The following is a 19,602-nucleotide window of genomic DNA, read 5'->3' as shown; positions in this document are numbered from 1 at the left end:
TGGGCTTTTTTCTAAGGCTGAAGCGAGGTCAGCTCTAATGGTGTTCATTGCTTAAAACCAAGCAGCTCTTGCCCCGACTTACCCCCAGGAGTAGGGCACACATGCCGCCCCGGGCACCCGAGCAGCTAGATATGCTGCTGTGGGTCCCCTTGGGTATGTAAGTTCAATGCATTTGGAAAGGAAAGTTTCAGGGAGGGAGAGGAACCTGATGCAGGCAGGGCTGGTGAATTCTCTTTCCACAGCAGCGGTTTCAGCGTGCAGCCACCTGAGCTGTTCTGCTTACCTTGGACAACGCAGGTAAGATATGGGAGTGTTTCACTGTAGGAGCTCCCTCCCTCCCTGGTTAGCTGGTTTTAGGAGGAAGCCTGAGATGCCATAATACTAGAATGTGGGGTTGCCCAGTAAGTAGGAAGGACCTCTTCCTGAAACCTCAGCTGCCAGTCACAGTACAGGTAAAAGGACAGTTAAGTCTGGCTTCGGTGTCCCGTTGTGCCAGAAGCGGTTTAGTCCTGCTGGCCACATGACCCAGAAAGCTGTCTCTGAACAAACACCAGCTCCCTCGGCCTGAAGCGAGATGAGCTTTTGACTGGACTTAACCATCCAGGGGTCCTTTACCTTTACCTACATTAATAATAACAATAACCATAACAATAATAATAATTCATCCTGTGAGTGATTAGTGGTTAAAAGTGATACACAGCCTAAGGCAGATTTGCAATTCTGATCTCATTGTTTTCCGTTATTAGGCACCGTTAGAGCTTAACCAACAAATGATACATTCTATTTGCATTTGGCGCAGAAGACTCATTACAAGAAGACACAGTCTCTGTTCTGAGGATTTGATATGCTGCTGGGTTATTTAGCCCAAACTCATTGTCATTCACTCTGAAGCAAAGGATATTGTTATCTTACATAGAAGTTTTGCCATCTGATTATTTATTTTATTTCTGGAGTCGCCTTTTAAAAGGTCAGTTCCCATGTGAACAGAGATTTGTGGGGCTTTAAAAATGTCTATAGATTTTACAAACGTGCCTCATGAGCAGATAAGAAGCAAATGTGCATAGGTAGCTCTAGTACAAGCCAGCACCTGTCCCCAAAAAGCACTTGCACACACAAAGGCCAATTCTTGCCAGCCAGAAACCTCCTAGCGACCTTCCCAGTAAACTCTCAACTCAAAGGTTATTTTCATTACTCTCTCCCAGTGTCATACTGCAAAAACTACATCCTCTGCTTCTACCTAGGCACATATTCCAGTAGCTTGGAGTAGCCTTCTGCAATCAAAACCAGTAATTCAGACTTAACAGCCCATTAGGTGACAGGCTATGTGCAAAAACCTAGCTGCAGATGGCCATTTAATATAACCAAAAAGCAGGGGCATTGCTAAGTACTTAAGGGAGATGGGACTAGGCATGGGGGATAAATTCAGCTCAGATTGCATTTAAAGGCAAAACTACCTAATAGCAAGGGACGCGGATGGTGCTGTAGGTTAAACCACAGAGCCTAGGACTTGCCGATCAGAAGGTCGGCGGTTCGAATCCCCACGATGGGGTGAGCTCCCGTTGCTCGGTCCCTGCTCCTGCCAACCTAGCAGTTCGAAAGCACGTCAAAGTGCAAGTAGATAAATAGGTACCGCTCCAGCGGGAAGGTGTTTCCGTGCACTGCTCTGGATCACCAGAAGCGGCTTAGTCATGCTGGCCACGGCCCGGAAGTTGTACGCCGGCTCCCTCGGCCAATAAAGCGAGATGAACGCCGCAACCCCAGAGTTGTCCGCGACTGGACCTAATAATGGTCAGGGGTCCCTTTACCTTTTACCTAATTGCAATTTCCAAATTTCATGCTAAGAAATGAAACACAGCTTTCCTTCAAAATCTGCTCTTCTCTGAATGCAATGTCTCCAGTCAAGAGAGACACCAAAATTGTCAGTGTCTCCCATCCCTATTTGAGGTGCAGGCCCCCCAGGCCTTTCTCTCTGGCCCTTGAGACCCTCCCCAGTCACACCCTGATCTGCCCAGATCATGCCTCAGCTTACCAGGCTCTGCTTTGTATCTTGATATGTTGGTTTCGCCTGGCTGGAATGTGTCCTCTGAAAATGCCTTTTGCTTGCCTGGATGAAAAATAAAGAGAGGTGTGTGAAGGAACTAGCCTATGGTATAAAGGTAAAATTTACATACATGGCTCTGGCCAGTTTTGCCTGTGGCCCTGCCCATCACTAGTACATCACTCCTGGAAGGTTGGCCAGAAGGGGACGTGGCCCTTACACTGAACAAGGTTTGACCTCCTTCCCCCATTTTATAGTATCCATGGACTTGTTTACCTACTTACCCAGCCCAATGATTCCCATTGCATAGTGAAGGAGCATCCTGCCTCTGCTCCACATGGAGGTTGCATAAAAGTGGCCTCTCATTTGTAAGAGAGACGTTGTTTGGAGTATTTCTCTGAGAAGGGTCGCAATGTATAGATGGATATTCTTTCAGATGCTTTGAATGCTATAGTATCAGTACTGTCCGAACAATTGTCTGAGGGGAAAACATCATGTCAACCGGGCCTGTGCCATATGTTATAGAATAATAGAACTGCAGAATGGGAAGGGACCACAAGGGTCATTTAGTCCAATACAACCTTGAGATTAAGAGTTTCGTGCTCTACTGACTGAGCTATCCCAGCATGTTATGTTATGTTATGTTGTTTTATGTTATGTTATGTTGTTATGTTATGTTATGTTATGTTGTTATGTTATGTTATGTTATTTATGCACAGCGGCTTTTCTTGGTAAAATATGAGGTACCCATACATTGCTAAAAAGTGCTATAGTGGCAGCACAAGATGGGTGCCATTAGCAGCAAAACAAGTGCTGCCTCCTGGTGAGTGCTGTCAGGACTTTTCCCCAGCCAGAACTCACTGGAACCCAGTGCCGGCACCTCTCAGGTGGGCACCATTGCTGTGATGAGAGAACAAAGGAGGTTTTCATGGTGAGTTTCGGCATCTTTTTTTCTAGAAAAATAGCAGTGAGAGTGTTGGTTCAAGCTGGGAAACAGCATAAACAGGGAAACCTTGGATGCCAAGATCCAAGTTAGGGGCAAGCACTCTTTGATGAGAGAACCCATAAGAGATATTTAATATCTCAAAATATGTAGGAAACACAGGCTGTTGGACCTTTAAAATATGCCTTTGTGAGTTCCAAAACCTCCCTCTTCCCCTAGCATAGAAAAAGACCACACATTTGGTAAGTTAAAAATGGTTTTCAAAGTAGTGAAAGTTCCTAAATTATTGGCATAGGAACTTAAGAGTGGCTTGTGAGAGCCAGGCATCTTCACACACTTAGCTCCTCGGGTAGACTGGGAGAGAACAATAGTTCCTAGTTACCTAGTTCCTCCCAAGGTGAGGGGAAGTGGACATAGCTAAGCCTGGCAGAACAGCTTACTCTATGGTATTAACCCCTTCATGTGTTAATTAGACTTAAACATGTTGGTTATATGAGGCTGGTTATTCCACAAAGAGGACTCAAGGGTCTTGGGGAAAGTTTTGTCAGTGGACCCTGGCAGGTTTACATGGTAAGACAATGAACAGAGTGGTGATACAGTGACTACTGCAATCGACGCAAGATTATATCACCAAGGCAATTGTCTGTAAACAAGCAATAAATGTTCATAAGAATGGCAAAAGTAGTTTCTTTCCCAAATAGGTTTTATCTTAAGCAATAGCAAATGCAGTAAATGAATAGTTCACTAGGACAGATCCTGAAGCTGAGGCTCCAATACTTTGGCCACCTCATGAGAAGAGAAGACTCCCTGGAAAAGACCCTGATGTTGGGAAAGATTGAGGACACAAGGAGAAGGGGACGACAGAGGACAATATGATTGGACAGTGTTCTCGAAGCTACCAGCATGAGTTTGACCAAACTGCGGGAGGCAGTGGAAGACTGGAGTGCCTGGCGTACTCTGGTCCATGGAGTCACGAAGAGTTGGACATGACTAAACGACTAAACAACAACAATATATCAGTGGTTCAGTGCTGGTTGTGGAAATCAAAATGGTGGCTAGAGCCAGCTGCTTGGCACTAAAAAAAGCTAGGGAAGGCATTGGCTGTGGGCCCTGTCAGGGTAGTGGATCTGGGCCGCTGATTCTGCCCAAGGATCTCAAGTGCTGATGCCACGACTGTATCCGTCCACAATGTTGAGATTATTGGACTGGGTAAGTGTCTAAATCAGCCCTCTGGCAGATCCGTTCCATGAAGTACTGAGCAGTTTGGCTGGATGAATGCAATATGTCCAAGACATTAAACTTTCCAGTCTGGGTGGGCCTCTTTAAGCATAAAGCCTGTTATTTCCAGCACTCCCAGAACACAGAGGTGGATCCCTGTGTTAACTTTTCAGTCAGTTAAAACGCTTTAAAAAAAATTATTGCTGTACAGAGAGAACAATTATTTTCCCTCCTCTACTGTTACCTTATTAAGTATCTGAAAATGGTCAACATATATTGCCCTTTAATCATCTGTTCCATAGGACAGACATACCCAGTGCCTCAAGATTTTCTCATATGATTTGTCTCCTCATCTGCTTTGTTGAATATCAAGGTTCCTCTGCCCCCCCCCCCAAGTTTAGGCCTTTGTAAAGGGAATGAGAGTGGAAAGTGTTGGGCTCTTTCCACAGATTTAGCTGGCCGACAGCAAGATTCCCTGTGATATTTTCAACCACCAGCATTATAGGCGAGGGTTTTTATTGTTACGCAAAGAGTTGATCATGTAGTCCAACCGCCTGTGATGCAGAGATATACAGCTGTTCCACGCGGGGATCGAACCTGCAACCTTAGTGCTATCAACACCATGCTCTAACCAACTGAACTATCCAGGCAGTAAAAAGAGTAAAAGAACAATTCCAGCACTTGAGGAGGGTTCAGACCAGGGCCAAGGAAGAGTGGATATTGCCCAGGGAGAATACCAAGGGCTGAATGGAGAAGCCTGGAGATACGTCATTCTTGTTCTAACCTCCAGTGGTGGCTGATGCCCATTAGGACTGGTAGGGCCGGGGTGGAAGGCAGGGAGACCAGCAGTAAGTGCAGCCACACACATCTCCAGCTGTTTGTAAGGAAGAGGGCAGGCAGGTTGGGGCTTGCTGAGCACAGGCTGAGGTTGGTGGGCCAGTGTCCCATTTGCTTCCTATGCTAACCAATGCACCACACTTACCGTATTTTTCGCACCATAGGACGCACTTTTTCCCCTCCAAAAATGAAGGGGAAATGTGTGTGCGTCCTATGGTGCGAATGCAGGCTTTCGCTGAAGCCTGGAGAGTGAGAGGGGTCGGTGCGCACCGACCCCTCACGCTCTCCAAGCTTCGCACACCTCTCCGCAAGCAGCGGGAGCGCTCCTGCTGCTTGCGGAGAGTTGCCAGCATGCCGAAGCCTGTGCGCGCTGAGCTCAGCGCGCCCAGGCTTCGCGGACCTCTCCGCAAGCAGCGGGAGCGCTCCCGCTGCTTGCGGAGAGTTGCCAGCATGCCGAAGCCTGCGCACGCTGAGCTCAGCGCGCCCAGGCTTCGCGGACCTCTCCGCAAGCAGCGGGAGTGCTCCCACGGCTTGCAGAGAGCTGCCTGTTTGGGGGCTGGGGTCGGGGGAAGCTCTAGCTTCCCCCGCCCCAGCCCCGCGCCTGGGGGGAAAATAATTTTTCCCCTTTATTTCCCCCCAAAAAAACTGGGTGCGCCCTATGGTCCGGTGCGCCCTATGGTGCGAAAAATACGGTACTTTGATAGGCAATGATTTAACGAACACATTTCTCAAAGCACATGAACAGTTTTCTCACGACACAGATGTTGGAAATCACTACTGTAGGATAGGGAGGTATAACCAGGGCTTCTTTTTCCAGTCGGAACTCAGTTCCAGCCAGTGGCGTAGTGTGGGGGGTGCAGGGGGGGCCGGCCGCACTGGGCGCAACATCTGGGGGTTAGGGTTAGGGGGCGCAAATCCATGGGTTAGGGGGCGCAAATTACTTGCCTTGCCCCGGGTGCTGACAACCCACGCTACGCCACTGGTTCCAGCATCTCTCAGGTGGGCACCATTGCCATTACAAGAGAACAAGGGAGGCTTGCATGGTGAGTTGCGGGTATAGGGTATAACCTATAAGACACCATCTTTGTCATTGTCCAGATTGCTTCCACCTGCTCTTCTAAGGTTACAGGGTTAAATTAGCTGGTGACTGGAGTCATTATCAGGTGTACACTTGCATTTTAATGAAGGTTTCTGCCTCACTTATTTGCAGGATTGAAAGAGTGAAAAAGGCAAAGCAAATAGTAGTTGCTGTGTCGCAGGCAGGGTAGCATTAATTTTTTTTTAACAGAGGGAAAACAGGTAAAGCAGGATTAGAGGCTGGGAAACAAATTAAGAGGCAATAAAAAAGAGATCGAGGAAAGTTTGAGTTGCCGTGCCACTCAGCAGAGGTGGGACTGGGAAAAGGGCACGTTGGTTTGGTTTGCAAGGTGTCCTGGAATCCTTTTCCAGGAGGTGTAGACAGAGAGGTCATGCAAGTCGTTAACTGCATGGAAGAAAATGGGAAGCATCATTGTGGAGTACTCACCACTTTTAACTGCTGGAAGGTGTGCCCTGAATCTGTCAGCAAGATTTCAGTCTGTGTTTTTCAGATGAAACAGTACAGCAAAACAGATCAAACTTCACTTATTTTTGTCTGGTCCCCCCCCCCCACCCTCATTCCCTGCAGGAAATGACAAGCTCATTTTACATGTGTGTGTGTGTTTTTTTAAAAAAATTAACATTTCCCCATGCCCCTGTATAATTTAGCTTTCCCTGTTAATTGAAGTTTTCATCTTAGAAAAAACAACCCCACAACTATTAAATAGGATTATCACCTTTTCATTCTAATATTCTTTCTAAACACCCTATACACATCCCTGTCTCCTTTATAATATGGTTTTGATCACGTTCAGGATGCAAAATGCCCACTTTTCTCTACCATCCTATGGCCATGTGAAGCCACCCTTAGGCTGAAATCCTGTATAAGCATACTTGGGAGTAAGGCCTGCTGAAGTCAGAAGGGCTTGCTTCTGAGTACATATGTCTAATATTGCACTAGTCCTATTCAGGTATTGGGTTCATGAGTGAAACAACACGTTACGGGCTCTGCCAAGGAGCCCCGCTTCCCAAACGAGGAATGCCTTCTGCTCTCTATGCGTACAGGGCAAGTGTCTGTAGGAAGAGGGCATTTCTATATACAAGTCCTTCACGCAGACATTTCTGCTGTACATGCAGATACAGGGGACAGGGATCTATTTAGTGAATGGACTACTCAGCATGGCTCCTTTCCTTGGTTCCATGTTGCTTTTACTCTTATGTATAAATGCCTGAATCGGGCCGCTGCTTTGGGTGGTGATATCCCATTGGGCAATGCCCCCACGGATCTCCGCCCACCCCTGCTGGGGCCACATGATCCAGTAAGCGAGGCCGCAGGTGGCAAAATGTGTATTTCCACATGCTCAGTGTGCAGAAATCAATCAATAGATGCAGTGGCTAATCATGCGGGATCTAGGTGTCTTTTCACAGGGGAGCAATTCTGGTGGAGGAATATATTGCATTTCCCCAAATGCTTTCCACAACTTTTTATAGCTGAGAGTCTTTTCTTGTTGGTTGTACCATGTCAACTATGTGGCTGAGATGGCCCATGGCTGGCTAGCAGCTTTTTCATCAAGATGAGTGATGAAACACCCAACTTTCTGCACCCAACACTAGCAAGTTTAAATTAACTTTGCCCTCTCCCATCACCAGTGTCTTCAGGGGCCAGGTACTCCATAGGGAAAGTGGGGGGAACCTTTGGTCTCCAGAGATTGCTGAACCACCGCACCCATCATCCTTGGAAGTTGTAGTTCAATGACAAAGGTTCCCCACTCCTGTCACAGGATTACAGGAAAACAGCCTCCTGCCAGGTTAGATGATTTTTCCATCTGGCATAGGATCGTTGGTAGCATTTCTCCAGGGGTCTCAAAAAGATACCTTTCTGATCATATGCTACCTGATCTTTTAAACCAGACATGCTGCAGTTTGAACCTGGGACCTTCTGTATGGAAAGCATAACCTCTATCACTGAAGCAACCTTCCCCCCCTTCACAGTGTACTACCACAATGCTTACACAGCTGCTCCCCTACAAAGGCACTTCTTGGCAATGTTGGCCTTAAAAAAAAAATCTTCTACCAGCTCAGAAGTTCCCATCCAATCCAATTTGCATGCAAACAGCAGCATGTCTCTCCACCTTGCAGAATGTGGCTTGGATCCCTTGCATTAATGAAACAGAAATTAGCACCAAGCACTGTTGGAGCTTAGGATGAGATCACTTTGAAGGGTATCCTCTGCTATGACACACTTGCCACAGATGCACTAATGCCGAAGAAAGAGTAACATGCTGATAGCACCAATCTAAAACAGCAGAGGGCACTTGCTGAAACCTAAGGAGCATAAATGCTTTTCTTAAGGGAAGGAGCTCAAGTCTGACAGATAGTTTTCAGAACCACAATGGCATTTATCACTGCATATCAAGGGTCTAGTTCCCCATTAGCTAACACCAGCTACAACATGTTGTCTATGTCTCTCTCTCTCTCTCTCTCTCTCTCTCTCTCTCTCTCTCTCTCTCTCTCTCTCACTGTTTTTTTAATTCAGATTTTGCAGCTCATTGCTGGAGACCCTGAACATAGCTATGGTAAAACTGAAACTTTCTGATTCCAAGGCAATTGACTCAGTTGTGCTGCTGCTCATAAAATGAAACTTTCAAAATCCAGTTATCAAATGTTAGATGATAAAAAAAAAAATATAACTTACCTTTCCATTAGAATAATGCTAATAACACCTTATTTTCATATGATTAAAGGTTAAAAAACAAAAGGTGGCAGCAGATACATTTGAGAAGCCAGTATGTCATGGAGATGAAAACCAAAAGCAATTCAACAGGTCATGCTGGCTATTATATCTCCTCTTCATCTCCTCTTTTCCAGGCTAAACATACACAGCTCCCTCAACCATTCATTTTAATACTTGTTTCCCTTGATCATCTTGGTTGCCCTCCTCTTCACATGTTCCATCTTGTCAATATCCTTCTTAAATTGTGGTACCCCAAACTGGACACAATATTCCAGGTATGGTCTGACCAAGTGGTGCTATGACTTCCCTTGGTAGGGACACTATACTTCTGTTGATGCAGCCAAGAATAGCATTAGTTTCTTCTCTTTTTTGCTACTGCAGCACACTGTTGACCCGTGTTAAGCTGGTGGTCTACAAAGACCTCCTAGATCCCTTTCATATGTACGGCAACACTGGAAGGATGACAGTGATGCCAAGAATTTGGGTGGTGATGCCAAAGGGCATCTTGCCCAGTTGTCCTCTGCAGCCTGAAAATTTTGCTGTCTTTGGCCTATACTTTGCTTTTGGCATATACAGTGGTACCTCGGGTTACATATGATTCAGGTTACATACGCTTCAGGTTACAGACTCCGCTAACCCAGAAATATTACCTCGGGTTAAGAACTTTGCTTCAGGATGAGAACAGAAATCATGCAGCGGCGGCGCAGCAGCAAGAGGTCCCATTAGCTAAAGTGGTCCTTCAGGTTAAGAACAGACCTCCAGAATGAATTAAGTTCTTAATCCAAGGTACCACTGTACCCCTAAACCTCGCTGACCTTGTGGGTTTCATCCTGCTTTCCTCTATGTTCATTTAGCGATGATTCTAGCAATCAGCATTGTTCTGGTTTCCTGCTCACTTCCTGAGATCTGCCATTTTAAAAACGATGGGCTCACCACCCTAGAAGTGAAGAGATGCTTAAGTCACTGGAAACGGATGAGAAGCCTGCAGCAAATCCTTGCAAATGCTGGTGTGGCACTCTGTGCTTGCAACTCTTGCTGATCCAATGTAAGCACAATGTGTGGGGAGGGGGTGGGGGAGAAAGAGGGAATATTTCATGTGGCTTTTCAAACGAGAGAGATGTCAGGGCGCTCTTTTCAAAGAGCAAATGAAAACTCTACAGAAGAGAGGTTCGGCTCAAATACCTGGACAAGGTCCTTGATTTTTATTTTTTATTTTTACATCAGTTGTTTGATCGCACTGCGGGGCCAGATGAGATGCTGATGCTTGCGTCTCTGCAATGAAAAACATAATGTTAAATTGCCTTGTCTAATCAAGCAGGAGGCAAGGCCTTGCATGTATATTTAATGGCAAACAATCCCACTGAAGGGAAGGTGGATTATTTCCATAGACATATCCTTGCGGAAGGGCCAGCGCTGAGAAGTATTATCCTTAGCTGCCTCTGGCATCAGCGGCTCTGATCTCTCCAGATACCTTGAGAGAGAAGGTTGAATAATAATTACCCAGACCATTAAGGAAACAGCAGTTCCCTGCGAAAATCTTCGCTTTGAGTTTCCAGAATTGTCATCCTTCGTCTTGTTCAGCAACCAAATAAAGAAGGGCAGGATGTCCTCTTGGAACTGTGAACTGCCCTAGAAACTCAGCAACAATAACTTGACACCGTGCATGTCATCGCAACTGGTTATGCATGTCGGCTGTCAACACTGGATTGAACCAAGATGCATCAGTGTTGTTTATTCATTTCCTTGCATCGTTTGTCAAAGAAACGACAGCCAACTTCATTTCTTGCAGTATCATGTACATGCTGCTCCTATAAAGATAACATTGTGTTTACAAAGGGTTAAAGACCCCGGCAACAGAAAACTCCAAGAAGCTTTATATTTAAACTGGTAGTCCTATACAGTGAGAGTCCCTAAGATGGTTGGATGCACCTTATTTGCATCCTTTTGGCAACTCTGGCAGCCAAGCTGGTGCCAAACGTATCGCTCTGCTTTCCTTTAGACCACGTCTGTGAGGCCGGGTGTGGGTTTTGTCATCTGGGCAGCCCACAGCCTCCATGCACTGGTTCTGTAATGCCGCTGACTCCGGTGTGGCTCTTTAGGGTGAACAACCTGTTAGCCTGGCATAGGCTGAGCTAATCTTGGACTGCCCATCCTTGGCCACCTGTTTCCCTCATGACTGTCCCCAGTGATAAGTCTAGCTGTAACTCCTCCACCCCAAGGCACACCTTGGCCAAGTCCTCCAGTGTTCATGCAGCGTTCCTGATGTTCAAGTGCATCAAGCTCTGGAAAGGAAACAAAGATCATTGAGTGAGGCTAACATCTGGTTAAGTAAGGGTGTTTTCTCTCATCTGCTTGGGCTAGCTTCACTGAGGAACACCATGACTCCAGAGGACAACCATATAGGGCTCCCTGTTCTTCAATCCAGATCTCATCCCAAGGGCGAGATGGGTGGCTCCTGCATGGCAGATACAAACTGCACATATCTCCTTGCAGGTGCCAACCCTACCTTGAGACATAGAGAGAGGCCTTAGGCGGCAGATCATGCTGAGCGACAGAGCGTTGACTAGATATTGGAGGTCACTGTGGCCTCCATAAGCTAGTCTGTTGCCTACAGGTGCAGTGGAAGATACTGTTGAGCTTCTGTGTGTGAAAATTGGTGTGTGTGTGTGCCATCTTGTTCTTTGCTCCCTGCATTTACATCACTTGTCTTTGGAACTGTGGGAAGAGATGGACATATAAAGTTAGCCCTGCCTCTTCTCTTAACTCTTAAGAAATGAAGAGCCCTGCTGGATCCAGTCAATGACTCATCTAGTCCAGCATCCTATGCCCACAATGACTGACTAGGTGCCTGTGGGAAACCCAAAGGTACAGCATGAGTGTAAAAGCATTCTCCCACTCAGAATTCCTAACATTCTTCTTTGGAATGTGCAGCAAATTAGTTATTAGAATCAAAATATTCCAGAAGATCTCTGCTCTTGAAGGGTAGAGAGTAGGGGTTATGAGGAAAGTGTCCCTCCCTCTCGGACCCCAGTTCATTAAATGTGTACAGAATCCAGTCTTGGGCTAAAAGTGCCGCCATAAATAATAGGTCAAAATAATGCATCGAGGCACTGGAGGTTGACGGCCTTTGGAAAAACAAATCAAGTGCCCTCCAGCCTTTCTGTATTAGATCTGAAAGAGATAATCCTCTTACTGTTCTGCTTCCTTCATTAGAGGAGATTTTTAAATATGAAATTTGAATCCTCTCTTAGCCACAGGAAAAGTGCTTTGCCTACTGACAGCTCACAGTTAATTGCGGCAACAGGGATGAAAGGATAGTGGTTTAATGATATCCCCCCCCCCCCGGTTGAAAGTGGCCACAATGGAGTTTGAAAAGAGATTATACGTTTATTTTTTAAGTTGGAGAGATGTATCTCCAAGCTTAATGTTTCCTGACTCATTTCAAGAAACGAAAGCTAAGAGAAGCTCGTAGAAGACACAATTCCTAAGGAGCCACTTACAAAAATTGGCAGTGTCAAACCGCGGTCATTTTCTTCGTCAGGTCTTGGCTAAGTCGATGGAGAAAGTAACTTATCTCTGCTGTCTATGAGGTGGCAAGGCATTTTGTCAGTTGCAAAATGAGTGCGTTCTCTCTTAGCCACATCTGCTGCTCTGCTCTTTCTATTTATATAGCACCTACAACTAGGTGTTTTACAAATTAAAGACGGGAGAGAGCCGATGGCTCAGTGGCAGCGCATCTGCTTTCCATGCAAAAGCTCTCAAGTTCTGTCTCTGGCATCTCCAGGTAGGGCTGGGGAAGATTCCCTGTCCCCTCCCTGGAGCAGGGGTCAACAAACGTTTTCAGTAGGGGGCCGGACTATATTGGGGGGGGGGTGAACTAATTCCTATGCCCCACAAATAACCCAGAGATGCATTTTAAATAAAAGCACACATTCTACTCATGTAAAAACTCGCTGATTCCTGGACCGTCCACGGGCCAGATTTAGAAGGCGATTGGGCCGGATCCGGCCCCTGGGCCTTAGTTTGGCTACCCATGCCCTGGAGAGTCACTGCCGGTCACTATAGACCAGTGGGTCCCATGGACCACATGAACACTGCTGAGGGTCTTGAGGGACCATGTAATTATTTTTCTGCCCATTGTAACCACTGTAAATCTGCTTCGCTAGATACAGTGTGATTTTTGATTGTATTTTTAATTGTATTGCTGGTTTTCAATGTATTTTTATTGCTGCTCTCTCCAGTTATGCTACTGCTATCTCCCAGTCTAACCTACCTCACAGACTTGCTGTGAGTATAAAATGAAGGTAATGGGGGAGATAACCATGTATGCTGCCCTAAGCCAAAACAGAAAGGTGGAACATAAATAAAATGTGGATAATATAGCAATACTATGTCATTTAGTTAATGTTGATGTTGTTAATATTTATACCCCACCTTTCCACAAATGATAGATTAAAACAGTGATTTTTTTTTGGTGGGGTTCTCAAGGGTATGCAGTACTAGCACTCCCCCCCCAATTTTATTTATTAAATTTATATACCACCCTTCATCCCAAGATCTAAGGGCAGTTCACAGAATAAAATCCAAGATAAAGAACAAGAAAATAATTAAATCAAATCAATAGCCCGCCTTCCCACTGATACATTTAAAAGGCTGTAGGATATTAATCAGCCAAAGGCCTGGTTGAAGAGGACTGTTTTCACCCGGCACCTGAAAATATGTAATGAAGGTGTCAGGCAAACCTCCATGGGGAAAGCATTCCAGAAACAGGGAGCCATTACAGAAAAGGCCCTGTCTCATGTTGCCACCCTCTGGACTTCACGTGGAAAAGGCACACAAAGAAGGGCTTCAGATGATGAAGGGACAGTTTATCATGATGGGGAGAGGCAGTTCTAGAAGAAAAGCACTGGTTAAAAGTGTGGCACTTACCGTAACAACCTCATGGTGAGTGCCAGCACCATTTTTCGCTAGAAGGAAAGCACTGGTAAAATAATTAAGTGAAAGTTCCAGTACAGATGCAGCCTGGGAGACAGCTCTACTGAAAGAGAAGGTTTCAGTAAGTGCTGAAAAGGCAAGAGATATGGCACCCGTCTAACATTAGTTCATAGTAAGTACCTGAACACACCCTCAACTTGCTAGCTGAGCAACTAGGATTTCAATTTCCTGCTAATAAGTTAATTCTACAAGTAGAACCTATAGGAAAATGTCCCAGTCTGGAATGCTCTTCTTCAACCATGCCTCTTCTTGCATAGTCTGACCCTGCCCTGCAACAGTCAGCTAGAATTCCTTGACTGCTCAATCCCCATTGGGCTGTTTGGGGATTCCTCCCCCTTTCAAATATTAAAAAAAACCAAAACTTTCCAAACTTTGGGGTTTCCACAAGCCTGTTGATACTTCCCTCCCATGCGTGAGATTTGCTGTGAAGGGGGCAAAATAAATTTTCATACTTCCCTTTCACCAACACACACATTGTTCCAGTTATTCCTCACAACCTGAATGCTTGAAAAGACTAAAGTTAACGTTACAGAAGCAGAGATGGATGCTGCAAATAAACTTGGTGGTTTTTAATCGTGACCATCTCTCAACAGGAGGATTTAAAACTTGCATCACATCAGTGCTCCAGAGTGAGATCCAACAGTTACTTCTGCCATTCGAAAAGTTAAAAAAACCTCCTTGTTGCGTTTTTATATACAGCGTCGTTTGTTGGATTTGGTTTTAATGATCCAGTTTTTCCAGGCAATTTCTTTAACAACATTACAGTGCGGAAAGAGCAAGCGTTAAAGAGGTTCTGATGTGACAGACATTTGAAAGAATGTTTCCATCCTGGCTAAATTTTTAAGTGTCTATACATGGAGGCTTGAAATCAATAAAACTAGCTTCTGCATAAATTATTTCAAATGGGCTGTCTGTGTTAGAATCCTCAAAGACCGCGGTTGCCACAAATCCTTACGCTTAACTTCTCAGGGAGAAAGTATGCCATGCATTAAATACACGGGACCGTTTCCTCCTTTAAGAATAGCAACAGTGGTGGTATAAGCCATATTCCAAGTAGATCCATTGAAATCAGCGGCCCCTGGTGAGGATAGACAGTTTTCTATATTGCCTTTTCATCTGGAAGTTCCCTAGACAGCTCAAAATAAAATAAAATAGAATATAGTACATGAGAATAAAAATGCTTCACAGTAGCCTTCTTTAACATTAGGCTCTAGCAGGCTGTGACTGCAATGATAATTATTGTCTTTGATGATGTGGCATTGGAGCCAATCTAATATGGCTGATGGAGTGTAGAAAGTGTTGTTCTTAAGTGCTGCTGCCATCTACAGAAAGTTTCTCCCACAACTGGTTTCCCTTCCACCCCCTATTGCCATGTTGTGTTGTGATAGCAATGCCCGCATGGTTTAATAGTCCAAAGAGAGCGAGAGGCTGGAGTTATTGGAGGAAAACCGAGTAGCGGTCTAACCAATAATCAAGATGGCATTTCAAGTGGCTGTCAATTAATAAATTCACTCTGTCACACTGTTAAACCAAGGCAATGTTCCTTCATGTGCTTTAAAAAAATATATGCAAACAATAGCCGGTAAACCAGCATGCCTAATTGAACATGGCAATCATATTTCTAATTGAATGTTACTGTATAATTAGCAATGCCCCTTCAGGAATCAAGGGCAGCAGGTTGAATGAAGAGGAGGGAGGAGGTAAGCAGATAAGGAGGAAGACAGCCAAAGCAGAAAACTGAGGTGTACAAGTAAGAACTAGGACCACCTTGATGTTTCAACCCAGACTGGTGCAATTGAGACTGGTGAACAGTTTGCTCTAATCACAATGAGTTTTAGAACATCCCATGCTGATGCACATCACCCATGGAAATGGAGAGCCCACACTCTGGCAGCAGTTCTCTGGGGTTTCAGACAGGAGGATTTCTCCCTACCAGGAGATGCTGGGAAATCAAAGCTGGAAGGGTCACTAAGCTATGGACCTTCTCCAAAGATATTCCCCAATATATTGCATGTATGCTGCACACCAGGGTAGCTTGAGCAGCAAATGAAAAATGGCAATTGGCTGCTGTCCCTGCAAAATCCAGAAGATGCTTTGAATGGGAAATTTTACTTGCAATAGGACACAAGGTCACAATTCAGTATTCTGGCTGCGATAGCAAATGCTGGTCAAAGGTTTATGGTCACAACTTCTGCCAAGGTGCTGTCACCTGCTGTTGGAGAAGTGAAGTTGCAGTGGTGTAGCAGTGTCGGCAGTGCCCAGGTCAAGGCAAGGATTTTGCTCCCTAACCTCCTAGTGGGCATCGCACGGGAGGCAACAGGCGGACTTTGCTGTGCCCATGGCAGCCATTCCTCACAGAGCTTGCCTGCTGGTTGCCATGTTCACCAGCGGCAGCTGGCACACCTTGGCAGGCTTGACAGCATCCCAGCAGTGCCAGAGCCACAACATGGACACATGCTGGGAGGGAGGTGCTGGGAAAGGACAGGAAAAGTCCATGCTTTGGTTGGCAGGAGTTTTGTGCAGGGACAGGCCTCCTTTCACCAGCTGTGACGAGGAGGAGGCACTGCAGTCCCAAAAGCCTCGCCTGAGTGCGGATCACCTCCCCACAGCTCCAAAAGGTGACAGCCACACAGCCTTGGCAAGGGAGCCTGTTGCGGAGGCACCAGGTTGCGCCCCTTCAGAATTCTGCTCCTGGGCCACTGCTGCTCACAGGACCATTGCTCAGTCTAGTTTAGCACTGTCTACACTGACTAGCAGGAGTTTCTAGGATGGGGCAGCTCCCAGCCCTGCTTGAGGATTGAACCTGGGACCTTTTGCATGCAAAACAGTTCCTCTACCACTAAGCTGTAGTCTTTTCCACAGGGAAGTCCTGTGTCTGAATGTGCTCTGTGTTCCTGCAGAGCAGCAGTGCTCCATTTGTTCAAGCCACAAGGAGTGCTGAACCAGCTGCACACAGACAAACTGTGGGATTCCTGGGCTAGGCAAACAGGAATCCAGTTATTTTGGAAACCCACCCGCTTGCGAAGGCAACACCTTCCTTCACATTTGTGCCTGAATTAAAAAGAAAAGCTTCTCCTGAACTTTGATTTACGACAACATCTTAGAAACCAAACACAAGAAACACGCCTGTGTTTTGCAAAAATAATTCTGCTGAATTTTGCTGTTGTGCTTACATTGTGTTCTGTGCTATAGAAAATGATATCTCCCCCCCGCCCTTATGTAAATCCTGCAGGGATGTCTTATCATCTCTGCATTTTGCACTGCTTTTCGTATGCCTGTCAACAGAACATTAAAAAATCATTAAAAACATCTAGACGTTGCACAGTAAAAGCCCTGACAGTGCATTCTTATTTTTTCTCTTTTCTTTCCTGCATCCAATTCACAATCAATGAGTGGCTGCCAACCCTGATGAAATCTGAAAATCAATCAGTTGTATCGCAAAGTAGTTAGTAAGGTTTAGCACTGCAATGTTTTGCACTCTGGACAACAATGTGGCATTGGACTACATGGCTATGTTTGCACTCCCACCTATGGTAAACTCACTGGGTTTTTTATCTTTGTTCATACAATGTTATCCAAAATGCATATGTATCCTGTACGTTGTTATATACTACTGTTTCATGCATTGTATCTCAAACCAGCTTCACACCAGCTGAAGTCTTCTAGCCATTCCTAATTCACCCCCAGCCAAGGTGCATCCTCTAAACTAGCATGCTGACTTCATGTGTAGTAGAGGATGCTATCCCATCCACAGTGTTGATTCAGCTTCTGGTCTGGTTGGCCTCTGAACATGGAATGTGGGAGAGGGACACCATCTCGTACTTGACCTCAGGCAGCAAAAGCTCTGGGGCTGGCCCTGCATGTCTCTCTCTGTACATGGTTTTCATGTTCCTCCCATGCAGAACATCCATAGCATTGGAGCAGCTCCAAATCACACTAATTATCCAGTCAATTCTGCAGCAGAGAATTTCATTGTGAAATGCAAATGTCAGCCTCATTAATAATCAGGATTAGCTGTCAGAAGAAGAACAAGCTTTGAGGGAATGTTAATTTTTGTTTAGGCAGACACATACAAATGTTTGGTTCTTAATGATCTTTCTCCAGTTCTTGTTTGGATTGCATTCTTCTGGAACAGATGCAAGACAGGCAACTGAAATTGCGCAAGACATGTGTGGTGCTGAGGCTTGTAGATGAAAGGGTTAAGCTCTTGGCCTTATATAGAAATGATGTCACCAGGAGCAAACAACAGTATTTGGGAAGTTAGAGCCAGACCTGTCTCAATTCACTCTGTTAATAATACAAGACTTTGCATATACAAGGCAGGAGGTTCTGGAAGAAGTTAAGTCTCTTGTATCAGGGATGCTCAGATTCCTCAAAGGAAGACAAAAAGGGTGTGTGTTGCGGGGTCTCTCTCTCTTAAGGAACTTAAGGCCCAGGAGCCAGATATGTTTTCCAGGCCTGCCCATCAGACACTAAATCAGTAAAAATCAATACAAATCGGAGGTTCTGCTCCTGTAACAAAAGCCTGCCCCCCCAAAAAAATCCGGGCTACGCCCATGACAGCCACAGCACTTACTGGCTCTGCACTGCATCCTCCATGAGGGGTTTTGCCTAGTTAGAATGAATCCTTGTGCTCTAATAATGCTTCTTGCTTGTCTGGATGGAGGATAGAGAGGGATGGGTGTGTGGCGAAATTAGCCTACTGTACAAAGGTATAAGTTACATTCATTGCTCCACCCACTTTTGCTGCTGGCATAGGGCCCCCCCCCCCCCCCGTTTCCCTAGATGGAAATGTGACACTTGGCTTGCAAAAGGTTCCCCATCCGTGTTTTAAGTCACACAAAGCAATCAGGTCCACTGGCCACCAAGGGTTATATGGGAATGTTGCAATGATAAGCCCATGAAAACAATAAATAAATCAACATCCCATGCCTGCTATGGCACTCATAGTTTTGCAAAAATAGTGTTCGCAAACCAACCAAAGTCACATTGCATAACACTAGATGAAACAGTGTAACTTTTAAAGAATCCAAAGCATTTACACACCTCCCTACACAAAACATAAAATGACCCTCTCTTTGTGCTTGAAAATATTACAAAGTAGGGAAGCTTTCTAATCAGAACAAAAAGCGGCTCTGTTGGGAGAGGGTAGTGGAGCCAGAGGCAAAAATGGTTGGAACAAGGGATGTAAATATTGCATCTGTATCACAGACTAGTTTCCACACACTCTCTATCCCCCACCCATCCAAACAAACAAGTATTATCAGACTCTAAGTAAAAAATACCCAGGAGGCATAGTGGGGCCAGTGAGGGTTTGTGTATTAAATATATAATATTTAATATGCATAAAATGTAATGTTTATAGACACTGAAGTTGACTAACTTATGTAAAAGTTTGCATTTGTAAAGCAGAGAAGTTTGTGTTAAGCAGGAGGTTTCACTCTGGCAAATGAGGCAGAAAAGGTTGAAGATTTTCCATTTCAGTCTTCAGGCTAATTGATGGTTCATAGCTGGATACCCAAGCCACAATTTCTCTTCAGGAAAGTGAAATCTGAGAACAAATTGTTTTCTCAGTGATAAAGCCAGCAGTAGCAGTAGTAGAAGAAGCTAAGCTTGATGATGATCAAGCCAGATACTTGCATAGGAGCCCTCTGGGATCAGAGAGAGGGAAGTTATTGAACTGTTTTAAGGACTTAAAAAGATGGGACAACATTGCTTGCTTGGTTAAGAGAAATTTGCTACCTTGTATCTTGCAATGTT

At 45.2% G+C, this 19,602-nt stretch overlaps 1 long non-coding RNA gene across 3 annotated transcripts in view; it reads right to left on the bottom strand.

The window, feature by feature from the left end:
• Window positions 1-2,036: 2,036 nt before the first annotated feature.
• LOC309371881 overlaps window positions 2,037-19,602 on the bottom strand; it is a 30,767-nt gene continuing 13,201 nt past the window's right edge. The window contains exons 3-4 of one of the 3 annotated variants that reach the window (XR_014169306.1): window positions 9,663-11,129; window positions 2,037-2,104 (exon numbers count right to left, since the gene is read on the bottom strand). This is a non-coding gene — a long non-coding RNA (uncharacterized lncRNA). Of the gene's footprint in view, window positions 2,105-6,101; window positions 6,520-9,577; window positions 11,130-19,602 lie in introns of those variants that run through there. The other 2 variants (XR_014169307.1, XR_014169308.1) reach the window with 2 other exon arrangements.

The sequence above is a fragment of the Podarcis melisellensis genome (assembly GCF_964234715.1).
Source record: "Podarcis melisellensis genome assembly, chromosome: 6".
Classification (NCBI taxonomy): domain Eukaryota; kingdom Metazoa; phylum Chordata; class Lepidosauria; order Squamata; family Lacertidae; genus Podarcis; species Podarcis melisellensis.
The sequence above is the reverse complement of the archived record's forward strand: the minus strand, read 5'-3'. Positions and strand labels throughout refer to the sequence as shown.